The sequence below is a fragment of the Carcharhinus amblyrhynchos genome, chromosome 20 (genome assembly GCF_965287045.1).
Source record: "Carcharhinus amblyrhynchos chromosome 20, sCarAmb.v2.hapA, whole genome shotgun sequence".
Taxonomy (NCBI): Eukaryota; Metazoa; Chordata; class Chondrichthyes; order Carcharhiniformes; family Carcharhinidae; genus Carcharhinus; species Carcharhinus amblyrhynchos.
In genome coordinates this window covers 36,477,352-36,491,050 of record NC_137343.1, presented here as the reverse complement: position 1 = coordinate 36,491,050, position 13,699 = coordinate 36,477,352, and positions in this window count along the sequence as shown.

Genomic DNA, 13,699 nt, shown 5'->3' with positions numbered 1-13,699 from the left:
ATGCCCCCTGAAAATTAAACAAACCCTTGGATGCATTGCAATGACCCACCATCAGCTCCTCTGATTCACAGCCGATTAACGACTTTTTAAAATCCAGTTGCTACTATTGCTGTCAGCTTTGGCTCAATGGCAGCACCGCCATGTGGAAGGCTGTGGGTTCAAGACCGATTCTTGGCGGATCATTGATTCTTGACAGATGTGCTACAGGAGTGCCACACTGTCGAGGGATCTGTGTTTCAGATGAGATGCTGAATGGAGGCCTCGTCTGCCCTCTTAGCTAGATGTGACATATGCCATTGAAGAAAAGCGAGAGGCACCTTCCCCACTGCCCTGGCCAGTATTTATCCATCAACCAATATTGGTTAAAAAAAGTGATCTGGTTGGTGCCATATTCCCATTAATAGATACTTGTTATGCACAAAATGGAAGGGCTCAGTTCCTGCACTCCAACCATCAAATAATGTAATAGTGTTTTTATACCTACCTAACCACGGAGCCTTGGACCCCTTCTGAAGATGATCCTTCACAAACAGCCCTCAGTACTGGATCGAGTCTGCTTATTTCATCCATCACTATGTCTTGCATCTAACCTCCACCCATCCTAGAACAGTAGGATAATTACAGCACAGAAGGAGGCTGCTCTGTCACATCCGTATTGCAGAAGGTCGAGGGACATGGAGTTGGGGGTAGGGTGTTAGCGTGGATAGAGGATTGGTTGTCAAATAGGAGGCAGAGAGTGGGGGTCAACGGGTGCTATTCGGATTGGCGGATGGTGACTAGTGGAGTGCCCCAGGGGTCGGTGCTGGGGCCTCAGCTTTTTACCATTTATATAGATGATCTGGAGGAGGGAACCGAGTGTAGGGTGTCGAAATTTGCTGATGACACCAAGATTGGGGGAACGGCAAATTGTGCGGAGGGTGTGGAGAGTCTGCAGAAGGATCTAGATAGGCTGGGCGAATGGGCCAGGAAATGGCAAATGGAATTTAATGTTGGCAAGTGCGAGGTGGTCCACTTTGGTAGGAAGAATGGTAGGAAGGACTATTACTTACGGGGCGAAAAACTGCAGCAGGCGACGGAGCAGAGGGACCTCGGGGTCCTTGTGCATGAGTCGCAAAAACCCAGCTTGCAGGTGCAGCAGGTGGTCAGGAAGGCGAATGGGATGCTGGCCTTCATAGCGAGGGGGATTGAATATAAAAGTAGGGAGGTCTTGCTGCGGCTGTATAGGGCATTGGTGAGGCCGCAGCTGGAGTACTGTGTGCAGTTTTGGGCGCCGCACCTGCGCAAAGATATTTTGGCCTTGGAGGGAGTGCAGAGGAGGTTTACTAGGCTGATACCGGAGTTGAGGGGGTTGAGCTATGAGGAGAGGCTGAATAAACTGGGCTTGTACTCGTTAGAGTTTAGAAGAATGAGGGGAGATCTCATTGAGACGTATAAGATGATGAATGGGATGGATAGGATAGAGGTGGAGAGACTCTTCCCGCTCAAAAAAGACAGTAGGACTAGGGGGCACAGCCTCAAGATAAAAGGGAGGCGGTTTAGAACGGAGTTGAGGAGGAACTTCTTCACTCAAAGGGTGGTGAATCTCTGGAATTCTCTGCCCGTTGAAGTGGTGGAGGCTGCCTCGCTAAATATTTTTAAGACGCTGGTTGATGGGTTTTTGATGAGAGAGGGGATTAAGGGTTATAGGGAGAAAGCGGGAAAGTGGAACTGAGCAGCGACAGATCAGCCATGATCTTATTGAATGGCGGGACAGGCTCGAAGGGCTAGATGGCCTACTCCTGCTCCTATTTCTTATGTTCTTATGTTCTTTGCTAGTAATGTAGCAAGTTCCACTCCCTCCCTGTAGCTCTGCATTCTTGTTCTTTTGATGCTTATCCAAATCCTGTTGGAAAGCCATGATTGAACTTGTCTCTCAGGTAGTGCATTCCAGATGCTAATCATTCACTACAATAAAAAAATCATATTGTTTGCAGTTGGTTTTTGAAAGTATCTTAAATCAGTGTTCTCTTCTACTGTTTTGCCAATCTGAATAGTTTCTTCGCTGATTTTGAACACCTCTATCAAATTTCCTCAAAAGCTTCTCTTCTCTAATGAGAATACTGGAATTTCCAAACTATCCAGGTAACTGAAATCCCTCATCTCTAGAACAATTCTCCTAAATCTTCTCTGCACCTTATCTAAAGCCTTCACATCTTCCTAAACTCTGGTGCTCAGCATTGCAAGGCTGAACCTGTGTGTTATAAAGGTTCATTATAACCTCCTTGCTTTTGTATACCTTACAGCTATTTATAACACCCAGGATAATTACGCCTTTTTGATCACTTACTTGATTGGCCCTGTCACACTCAATGATTTGTACACACAAATCCCACCAGTTCTCTCTGTTAATGCACCTCTTAAGAATTGTGCCATTTAGTAATAAAGCCCCACCTTGTTCTTCCTACCAGAACGTATCTCTTCATACTTCTCTGTATTAATAATATTACTATTACACCTGTCATCTGTCCACCTATTCCACTAGCCTGTTTACATCCTCCTGAAGTCTTTTGCTATCCTCCTCACAGTTCACAATACTTCCAATATTACATCATCTACACATTTTGAAATCATACCTCTGCAGCCAAGTCTGGGTCATTAATTTATATCAAGAAATGAAATTGTCCTAATACTGATCCCTGAGGAACCTCACTACATACCTTCCTCCAGTCTGAAAAACAACTACTCTCTGTTTCCTCCCACTCAGCCAATTTTGTATCCATGCAGCCATTGTCCCTTTTACTTAATTTACATCACCGGCAAGGCACTTTATCAAACACATTAGAAGTCCATGTCACAACTGCCACATTACCCTCATCAACCCTCACTAGCAATTCATCTTAGCACAAAGCTTTAATTTGAATTCACACATTATACTTTAATGAATAACATTGAGTAGCTAAAGTGTAATTTTCATAAAATACCAATAACTCACAATTGAAAAGGTAGGCAAAGTATCAATTAGCCGAATGCTCTTTTCATATCTTTACAGCTCCTCTCAGGCTGATTAACAGATTGACAGGGCAGAGTATGAAAGTTCCCTCATGGCCAAAACCATCTTTGTGCCATCCAAAGGGCTGTTAGTATATTTTACATGTATGGGTTATATGTGTTTTATAGGATCCCGGAACACACATGAAATGGACAGGGGAGAACGGATGTCCCAATGAACCTAAGAATCTTGCTCGGTGCCCATGCAAAATTCTGAGCCAGAGCTCCAGTTGTAGTGGGACTGTCTGGAACAGAATTCACTAGTAGACAAGAATCAGCCAGCTGCATTAGTGAAGTAACTGAAAAAGGTGCAAGGTTACCCATAAAATAATTAATTAAAATATTGAAAATAACTGCATCTGCTACCTAGAATTGTTAGTAAGCTCAGGATGGAATCAGGAAAATCAGGTTTCTAACATAACAGGCACAGTGACATAGAAGTTAACGCTGCTGCCTCACAGTGCCAGGGACCTAGGTTCAATTCTGGTCTCAGGGGTCCAAATCACTAAAAGACAGCCCAGTTGAAAAATTCCAAATCCCAATAAAAATTGGGCACCAGTACTACTAGAGTTCCATTCTAAGTTATACAAGACCAACTCAGGTCCATCTTACTGGTACTCTTACAAATTTTACTGGTTTTTTCTTCTGTAATATCCACACTATGTTAGGGGTTGCTTTGACAAAAAGGAAAAAAAGCATGGTTTGCACTTGTAGGTTCAAACTAACAACAGATTTATTCTCTGAAACCTTGCTTGTACAGAATACAAACTGAAAGTAAAAACAAGTGCCTGTTAAACACTCCAATGACATCACCATGAATTCATACGATCACTTCTTAAAAGTAACTATGCAAGTATTTAAATATATAACACGCCTGCCCCTTTACTTCTGTGCTTATGACAACAAATTACTACAATGTTGTACATAATATTCTAGATACCGTAATGCATCACTAATCATTATACACAGTCAACAACTAAATCAATCAGGAGGACATCTATTCCTCTTTGACTGTATATGATGTTCTGGAATGTTCTGGCATGGTGCACAGTGGTTAGATCCAATTTTAGACTGCTGGCTTGGGTACTGTCTGTGTGGAGTCTGCACATTCTCCCTGTGTCTGTGTGGGTTTCCTGCAGGTCTTCTGGTTTCCTCCCACAGTCTGAAAGACATGTTGATTAGGTGCATTGACTGGAACAGATACCAGAGTGTGGCAACTCAGGGAATTTCATAGTAACTTCATTGCAATCTTAATGTAAGCCTTATTTGTGACTAATAAATTTACTTAATTTGGCTTTCTTTAATGCTACGAGTCTGGAACTTCAGTAGACACTTCTTCTCTTGGAACTAATTCTGTATCATTCTCACTCCGTAAAGCAGCTAAGACACAATCAACAGGCAACTCAGACTCAATTAAGTTTTCCATAGTAGTATTCACAATACTAGGGACTAAAGAAGTTGGTATTTCTGAAGATGATTTGGAGAAATCATTTTGAGATGACAACAATTGATCAGCAGGTGTTGCCAAACTAGTTTATCTTCAGTTTGAACCATGTAAGAAATTGAACCTGTTTTTGCTAAAAATATGTCTGGTGTCCATTTCCCACATGTGGCATAATTATGTGCTAACACTCCACCTCCCTGTTGAAATGAGCGTTGTTTTGCCCTCACCTCTCATCCAGTAACTTGAGATTGTGGTTGATGCTCTAATGCTTCTTTTTCTAGTTGAACATAGTTATATTCAGCACTAGTCAGAGTCCATGAAGGAAAAGCTATTGATTATTCTTCTCCCAAAAGCATAATATGTATGAAATGACTGCCCCTGTTCCATAAGGTGAAACAACGCATCAAATGAACCAATATTTTAGACTTCTGCAAAGCATCTTTGATATCCTTTCTCACATTCCTTTGTTTAGTCCAATACTGTTTCACACATAGTAAATTATGCAATGACTTCAGTAGTGTAGCTAAATAGGACCAAATTTGTCACAATAATTTACTAATCCTAGAAAGAATGTCAATGGTGTTGCGTTTGTCGGACAGGTTGCTTTTAAAATAGCTTCCATTTTTTAGATTTTTTTGTAAGCATTTACTCTCAATAATGTGACCCAAATACTGGACTGATGATTGAAAAAAGTCACGTTTCTCTCTTGATATGTAGACCACATCCTTGAAGAAATTCTAATGTCACTTCTAAATTGTTCAAGTGCTCCTGGAATTGAGTATCATCCAGTTAACATTGTATCCCAGAGAGACCACTTAAAATCTGATCCATTGATCTTTGGAATAGGGCTGGCATAGATATCATTACAAAAGGCAATCTTTTATATCAAAAAGACCTTTATGAGTAACAATGGTAATCAATGGTTGAGATTCAGCAGCTACATTTGTAATTATGCTTGTGAAAGATCAATCATATTGGATTTCTGCTCACATGATAACCCAGCAAACCAATCTTCAATTAAAGGAAATTGATATTGATCAGCACAAAACACTGGATTTATGCTTGTTTAAAAAAATCACCACTAATACAAATGGAACCATCTGGTTTCATGACAGATCCAATGGAGGTAGCACAGTCACTCACTGTAACTGGCTCTACTTTACCCGTGTTAACAAGTCATACTAATAGTTTGTCGATCTTGGGGCAAATTACTAATGACACAGCTCTTGTTTTGAGACTTTCTGGTTGACTATTAGGGGGCAATCTTACCTTCTCCTCCTGCTGGTCAATGAGTGCTGTAAGCCAGTTAGATCGTAAAAGGCGCGAGAAATTGGGTTCTTACCTGATTTCTCATCTATTGCAATCTTACCAGACCCGGAGATCCATCGAGATCAGAATCATGCCCAAAAATGCCAAAATGTAAGCCCCTACACAATGAACTTTTATTTTTCACAATAACCTTTGATGAGGCATTTTATGAAATACTTTCTGGAAATCTAATTACATTCACTTTAAATACAGCACATTAATTCATCAAAGAACTCCATTAAATTGGTTAAACGTGATTTCTCTTTCACAAAACCTTGTTGACTCTGCCTGAATACCTTAAATCTTTCTAAGTGCCCAGCTATAGCATCTTTAATACTAGCTTCTAACATTTGCTAATGTTTGGAATACTGCATTCAGTTTTGGGCATCATACTTCAGGAAGGAAATAGTGACCTTAGAGAGGCTGCAGCACACATTCAATGGAACACCTGGGCTAATAAAGTTTACTGAGGAGAAGTTAGGTGGGATCATATTTCTCATAATATAAGGCGAGGAGGGGGTTCTCAATCAAAGGTCTGCAAGAAACTTTCAAGAAATCCATCAAATCTACATCTTTCAAGAATAAACTTTTTAAAAAATCTATTCTGCCAGCAGAACTAACAGGAGGAAGTGAGAGGGACCAATGTCAGTGCTATCCCATTTATTATTAAGAATGGGACCTTGAAATCAGCCGTAAGTATTTTTACCCACCTCCTAAATAAACGGTTTAACTTAGGGCACCAATGAGGGGTTGGACCAACAGGAATCTGTTATTTGGCAATGGGCTCTTTAATCAGCAGGTTCCATAATGCACCTAGCCTTTCATCTCATTCAAATCTGATAGGTGAATTTGCAGCTCAGTGGAGTCTGATGTTCATTTCGTGTGGAGCGAACAAGCCCCAGTGTGTTGGCACGTGTTCAGATCACCTTTGCTTCAACTTTGGCTCTTCATTCACTGATGACTGCTTGCCTGTAGCAATTCTTCAAGGTGCCGAGTGCAGCATAGGTAATTGATCAAATGACTGCTGGTGCTGGTAACTCAGGGCATAAGTCACACGAGCAGCAGGTGACCATGAAATTTGGCTATTTTGAGAAGTGTGCCTGGAGATTAGGCAGGCACCTTATGGTGATCCATCTAATTGCTCTGTGCAAATTTTCTGTTGGTGTTTACCAAATGACAAGAGCAACTGCTAAAAATAAAGCTGGGTTGTGCTAATGGGATATCTGTGGAATTACATAACTCAGAAAGACACTTTCTTTTCTACATTATCATTGTTTATACATTTTCTCTGGTATAGAAAATTAAGGGATTATCTAATTGAGGTGTCCAAGATGATTAAAGCAATTAATAAAATAGAAACATAAAATTAGATTTATGCCATTTAGGAGTGATGTTTGATGTAGGTCAAAATCCCAGAGCTCCCTGTCTAACAGACTGTGGGTGTACCTGGATCACGTGAATTGCAGTACCTCAAGAAGGAAGCTCACCACCATCTTCTCAAGGGCATTAGGAATGGGCAATGAATACTAGCTTCACGAAGAAAGCACACACCCCTTGAATGAATAATAAAAAAAAAAATTTCTTTATGAAAAGTGTTGTAGAAATCTTGATATCTCTCGGTGCAATAGTATTTAGCACTGCTGCCTCACGGCATCAGGGATCCAAGTTCAATTCCAACTTGGGTCACTATCTGTGTGGAGTTCTCCATGTTCTCCCTGTGTCTGCGTGTGTTTCCTTCAGGTGGTCTGGTTTCCTCCCACAGTCCAAAAGATGGCTGGTTAGGTGCATTGTCCATGCTAAATTCTCCCTCGGTGTACTGGAACACGCTGGAGCGTGGCGATTAGGGGATTTCCACAGTAGCTTCATTGCAATGTTAATGTCAACCTACTTGTGACACTAATAAATAAACTTTAAAAAATTTAAACATTGCTGAAGCTTGGGATCGATCGAAAATTTATGGAACAAAGATGGGTGGATTTAATGGAATTAACATAAAGATCAACCATGATCGAATTGAGTGACAGAACAGGCTCAAGGGGCTGACTGGTCTACTCCTACTTCAATGTAAAAAAAAAATAGAGCTTTAATGACAGGTTCCTTTTTCTTTAGGATGGACAACAAAGCATTCTCAGAACAGCCATCAGCAAGGGAAGGGAGCAGCAGATAATTAACAGCAAAGATTGGAAGACCAAAGAATTAAGCATTGAAATGTAAATTTGACAAGGAGGCATCGGCCAGCGAGGAAGTATTTATTTCCATGGGGAAGCAGATGAGAGATGTGGATTTGGAGATAATCTAACCATGACTTTGTATGCTTGTAGCAAAATGTCTCCCTTTTCCTGTTCTATTTATAAAAGCCTTTTGCCTTTTGGATTTCTATTTATTCCTGGCTACTATATTGATCTGTGTACATGGATGTTCTCAAGCTTTTTGGTCCTCCACTGTTCCAAGTGTCTCACCATTTCAATAATATTCAAATTCACCTATTTATTCTCCAAAATGGACAGCCTCACACTTTGCTGCATTGGAATCTATCTGCCAGTTTCATCCAGTCAATCAAAAAATGCTGACAGATTTCTATGAATCTATGTTAGATGGTGAGATAGATGATGTTGATTTTAAGTGAAATGTTTAGGAGATGGAAGATGGTCAGGTGCTTAAAACTTGACTTGTGAATGGAGTAAGGGGATGGCTGAAGTGGGTCTCAGCAATACAAGCTATGCAGCCAGCAGGACATTTGGTCAGGGGTAAGCATAGAATGTCTAAGTGGGTGATTTGGGAGAGAAGTTGACTCTCATTAAAACAGATTTATCCCAGATCCAGGAGAGCAAAATTCCTCTACTAGGGTTTCATTTGTGAGTGAACAAGTATTCCAAATGGTGGTGTGGAGCATGATATTAGTTGATTGTCCACTGACAAAGTCAACTGGAACTGGAGGGGTGAACAAGGGGGTGAGGATGAAGGGGGAGGGGTTTGGGTTGCACAAAAAGAAAAGGTTAAGTGAAATGGGACAAAGTTAACGACCATTTAGAAATCAGCTGGGCAGGGGATCACATAGAGTCATAGAATTTTACAGCATAGAAAAAGGCCCTTTGGCCCATCGCGTCTGTGCGGACCACCAAGCACCTATCTATTCTAATCCCATTTTCAGGCACTTGGGCTGTAGCCTTGCAACTAAAGTCAGTGGAAAAAAATGTTGGGATGCTGGAAGATATTACCCCATGTTTGTGACAGGAATGGTTGCAGGAAAGAGAACAGGTTACATACTGATGTTGGGTGGGTGGTGGAATCAAGAGGGACAATGTACTGGGGAGCATGGTTTAAGGACAAAGAGGTGGAGGGCGCAGAGTACGGACAGGAATGGTCAGAAACTAAAACGGAGTGGTGTGAGACCTGCAGCAGCAGCCAGTGTTTGCGCATGAGTGGACATAAAGATTGCATGGCGCAGTGACAGAGTTCATCATGACAAAGGAGAATCTTACTATGAAGAGATATCCAGTTCAAGAGCTCACCTTAAGAGACAATGTGAACTTTACACAAAATAATTATACCTGCTCTTCATGAATGATCCTCCAGCAAATTGGGTATGTAGATGTAAAAGCATAAGACATTGCTGAACTTCAAAACCCTTCGGCATGTCAATCACCATCCAAATTCAGGTAAATCGTCTTGTGATAGATTGCAAACTAAGGTGGAACCAGGCCCAGCATTAGTCACTTCCTTTAGTTAGGAACAGAGAAAACCTCCCTTGTAACATGAAGTTTGACAATGTTTTCTTTATATTTGGCCAACTGCTTTGTCAGGGCAAGTTTCTGGGTATCAATATTTTTGCCAAATGCAGCAAGAGTGCAGTGAAACAGTGACTTGATAACAGAGTCCAGTTTTCAACACACCATTTAAAACATTAGGATTGATTTAAAAATTGGGTTCTGAGTATTGAAATGGTCTGTTCAAATCAATTAGAGATTAACTTCAGTATCCCCATTAATAGCCTAACAATTCACCTTAAAGAAAAACAGAAAATCTGGCTGAAACCCAGTTGTTAGTGTATATATCTTCATATAATCAAAAATTACAATTCAATAGTCTGCTTGATACTTGATCAACAACAACTTATTTCACCAGCCTTCTATAGATATGACACACATCCCCATTGATTGCAAGATAAGTTACTTAATTATCAGAAACAGGTAGGTAACTAACTCAGTTCATAGGTATGGAGGAGTAAAAATGTAAGACAGAATTTGTATTTTAGTCAGCCTTGATGCATTTTTTCTCTTAATACACTTGTAGGATTTTCTATCCGATAGGCTGGATTTTATGATTTTTGGTGGGGTGAGGGAGATGGAATGGAAAGTGACTGGTCTACCTATCCTACATCCACCCCATCTCAGCTCATTGAAACAAGCATCGGATGGTCAATTCACAGCCACCCGGTAGGAAGGCTACCAATTAGAGGTGCAACCGGGGCTCTCAGCCCAGTCAGCCATGTAGGCTAAAATGGGATTTTTTATCACAAACAGAAATCGGTTATGGCTACAAACTTAAAGAACAGCTGGTCTCTGAATTGGCCCTTAACTTTTAATTGAAAACTAAAAAAAAAATTGAAATATTATACAGATGCTGCCATTTCACCAACAGAAGCTGCTGGTACATGTTTTTTTAAAATTCATTCATGGGACATAGGCATTGCTGGCTGGCCGGCCAGCATTTATTGCCCATTCCTAATTGCCTGAAGGCTGTTGAGAGTTAACCACATTGCTGGAATCAAAGGTAGGTCAGACCAGATAAAGACAGCAGATTTCTTTCTCTAAAGAAGTGAACCAGATGGGTTTTTCCTGACAATCGACAATGGTTTCACGGTCATCCGTAGTTTCTTAATTCCCAATTTTTGTATTGAATTCAAATTCCACAATCTGCCGTGGTGGGATTTGAACCTGGTTCCCCAAACGTTAGCTGAGCTTCTGGATTAATAGTTTAGCATTATGCCTGCTGTAACATGCTCCCAAACTCTTTTCCCATCCGATGCACAAAAATGCAGTGGGCAATAAAAAAATGTTCCAAGTGTAAAGGAATAAGGGCTGTAACATATGGCAAAGATAAAAGAAATTAACATAAAAATGACTTTTCAGTAAAACTTACAGCAAGCTGCATTTTCTAAGAGCAAAGTTGACCATGCATTTACATGGTCAATTCCCTTCACATCAACGTGATATTGTTGACAAAGGTTACACATATCTAGAAGCCACTATCCTAAGGGTCCTTACGTGGACAACTAGCACTAGAGTACAATGCTAGTTTGGATAAGTAAACCCACAATCTGATAAAGGAACACTCGGCCCCAGGTCTTATTAATCTTACTGGAGGCTGCACATTGACCAAGCAAATTGATCAACACGACTGTGAGTCAACGTTAGTTTTTCAAGAATAAATTCAGAAAAACATTTCTTAGAAATTAAATAGACAACTTAATTATAATAGGTTTTTTCACCTAATAGAGGATAAATGCTTAGGGGTGATTTATAATTGAGTAAATAACTATGCTCCTTGCCATCTTTTAAATACACGACATCAAAAATCCATTATAAATATCTCCATGTGGTTTGAATTATTAGGCTTTGTTAGGGGTAGTAGTGGTCATCTCCATGTGAGATCCATCTTAAACCTAATGAGTCTCATTTTTGGGAATCAAGGTAACATTACGTTGATTGTTGATGGGTATCCAAGTCCTCTTTTAAAGTCTAGCATTTATATCAAGCAAAAGCTTACATTTGGTATTCTCTCGTAGATATAAAAATGTTATCTTTATGACATATTATGTAAGCATTGCAGTTTCTGTAACCACCAAATTGAGAGGCATTACGGCGCTGTGGTAGTGCCTCTACCACAAGATCAGAAGTTTTGGGTTCGAGTCCAATGCCAGGACTTGGCCATAGGAGGAGTGTTCAGGCTGATAATCAACTTGGACATCCTTCCACAACTACTCCCCATGGGTAAAAAACAGTATGGGTGTGAAGATATGCTAACAACCACCAAACTGCATTCTTTCATAATATTAAAGTTTATATTTACTTTAAACATGAATTGTCTCATCTAATCTTCTGTATCAAACATCCTGTGAATTCAATTCCTACTTCCTTTGTTGGGGGAATAACTTGAGTTCTCACCTGGACCCTTACAATATCTAAGTTTATTTTTAAGTCTGTTTGTCACAAGTAGGCTTACATTAACACTACAATTAAGTTACTGCAAAAATCCCCTAGTTGCCACACTCTGCTCCCTGTTCGGGTACACTGAAGGAGAATTTAGCATGAACAATGCACCTAACCAGCACAGTCTTTCAAGACTGGGAGAAAACTGGAGCACCTGGAGGAAATCCATGCAGATACAGGGAGAACATGCAGACTACTCACAGAGAGTGACTGAAGCCAGGAATCAAACGCAGGTCCCTGGCGCTGTGAGACAACAGTACTAACCACTGTGTTACCCTACCTAGGAAATTACAATCTAGCTACAAAAAAAGATTGAATTTTAGATGAACACAAGGAAGGTAACAGTCTGGACTGACTTTTCTTCCTTTGGACAGGGAACTCGTTCGACCCTATGGACCCAAATTGCGTGTTCTGAAGTCTAGCTCCCTCTGGCTGATGTGGAGGAAAATTGGTTTAATGATACTCCAGATCCTATTGACTTCACAGAAAGGTTACAATTCTAAAAGCACCATACAAGTGGCTCTTTAGCAAGCTCATTATTGTCCACTCACCTTTCATAACGTAGGCTTATCGATGTCATCATGCTGTATTTTAAAAGCATACGGGGTGGATGAAGTGGAGGGGGCGGCATGCCTGACCTGCAACCGTAAAATCCATCCCCATGTTTTTCTGCCTTACCTCCACCATTGCGCTGGCAAATTTGCTCCCTTAACTCTCCAAAGGCATTGTTTAGTTACAAAAGCACCGTCGCACAAGTGACAAATCTACTCTGATAGCTTGCATAAATACTAATTGTTCATGTGTGAACCTTCATATTGAGCAATGGGCAGGCTAACTGTGGTAGGACATCCCAATGAAACCTGATCCTATCCTAGAGCACACATTACACATAGTCAAGGATAGTAATGGACAGTATGAGTGGGAACCAGGGTTAATTGTTAGCTTCCTGACCATGACCTTTTGCTACTTCAGTCAAGATGAAGTAACTTAAAAAATTAAGGTGTGTACTCAAGGTTTTCATGGTTGGGCTCAGGTATGCAATCAGTAATCTCGCTGCATTGATCCAGGAAGCTGGAAATTCCAGTTTATAAATTGCAGCAGGAACATTCCATTTGTAGATTTAAAGATAACGGAAATTCAGAGGCATTTAGGTTGGCCTCTTGCCCCAAGAATTCCCTTCAAAGTCTAGCCCTTCCCAATGCCTTAAATTTATATACTCTTCCTCATGCTTAAATCATTTTATGGCCTTTACCCCTCTCTGTTGCTAAGCTCCTCCAGCCTTAAAAGCAACTCTCAAAATCTTTCCCACTCTGGCTGTTGTGTTTCTGCCTATTTTATCCCACTATCACCTGTCATACTTTCAGGACTAGGTCATCCCTCCTAAGCCTTGTGCCCCCAACTACGCAAACCTACCTTAACTTCTTTGAAGGGATCCTTAAAATTCCTTTCTTTGAGTCAAAGAAGATGTCCAATGTACAATGTCAATTTTTGTTCCGATTACTATTCCAATTACACTTCTTGGGCTGCTCTTGTTCCTTGGGATGTTTTAATTAACTCATCCATGGAAAGTGGATGTCCATGGGCATTGTCGGCTGGGCCAGCATTTGTTGCCCATCCCCAATTGCCCTTGAACTGAATGGCTTGCTAGGCCAATTCAGAGGGCACTCAAGAGTCACACTGCTGTGGATCTGGAGGAGTCACATGCAAA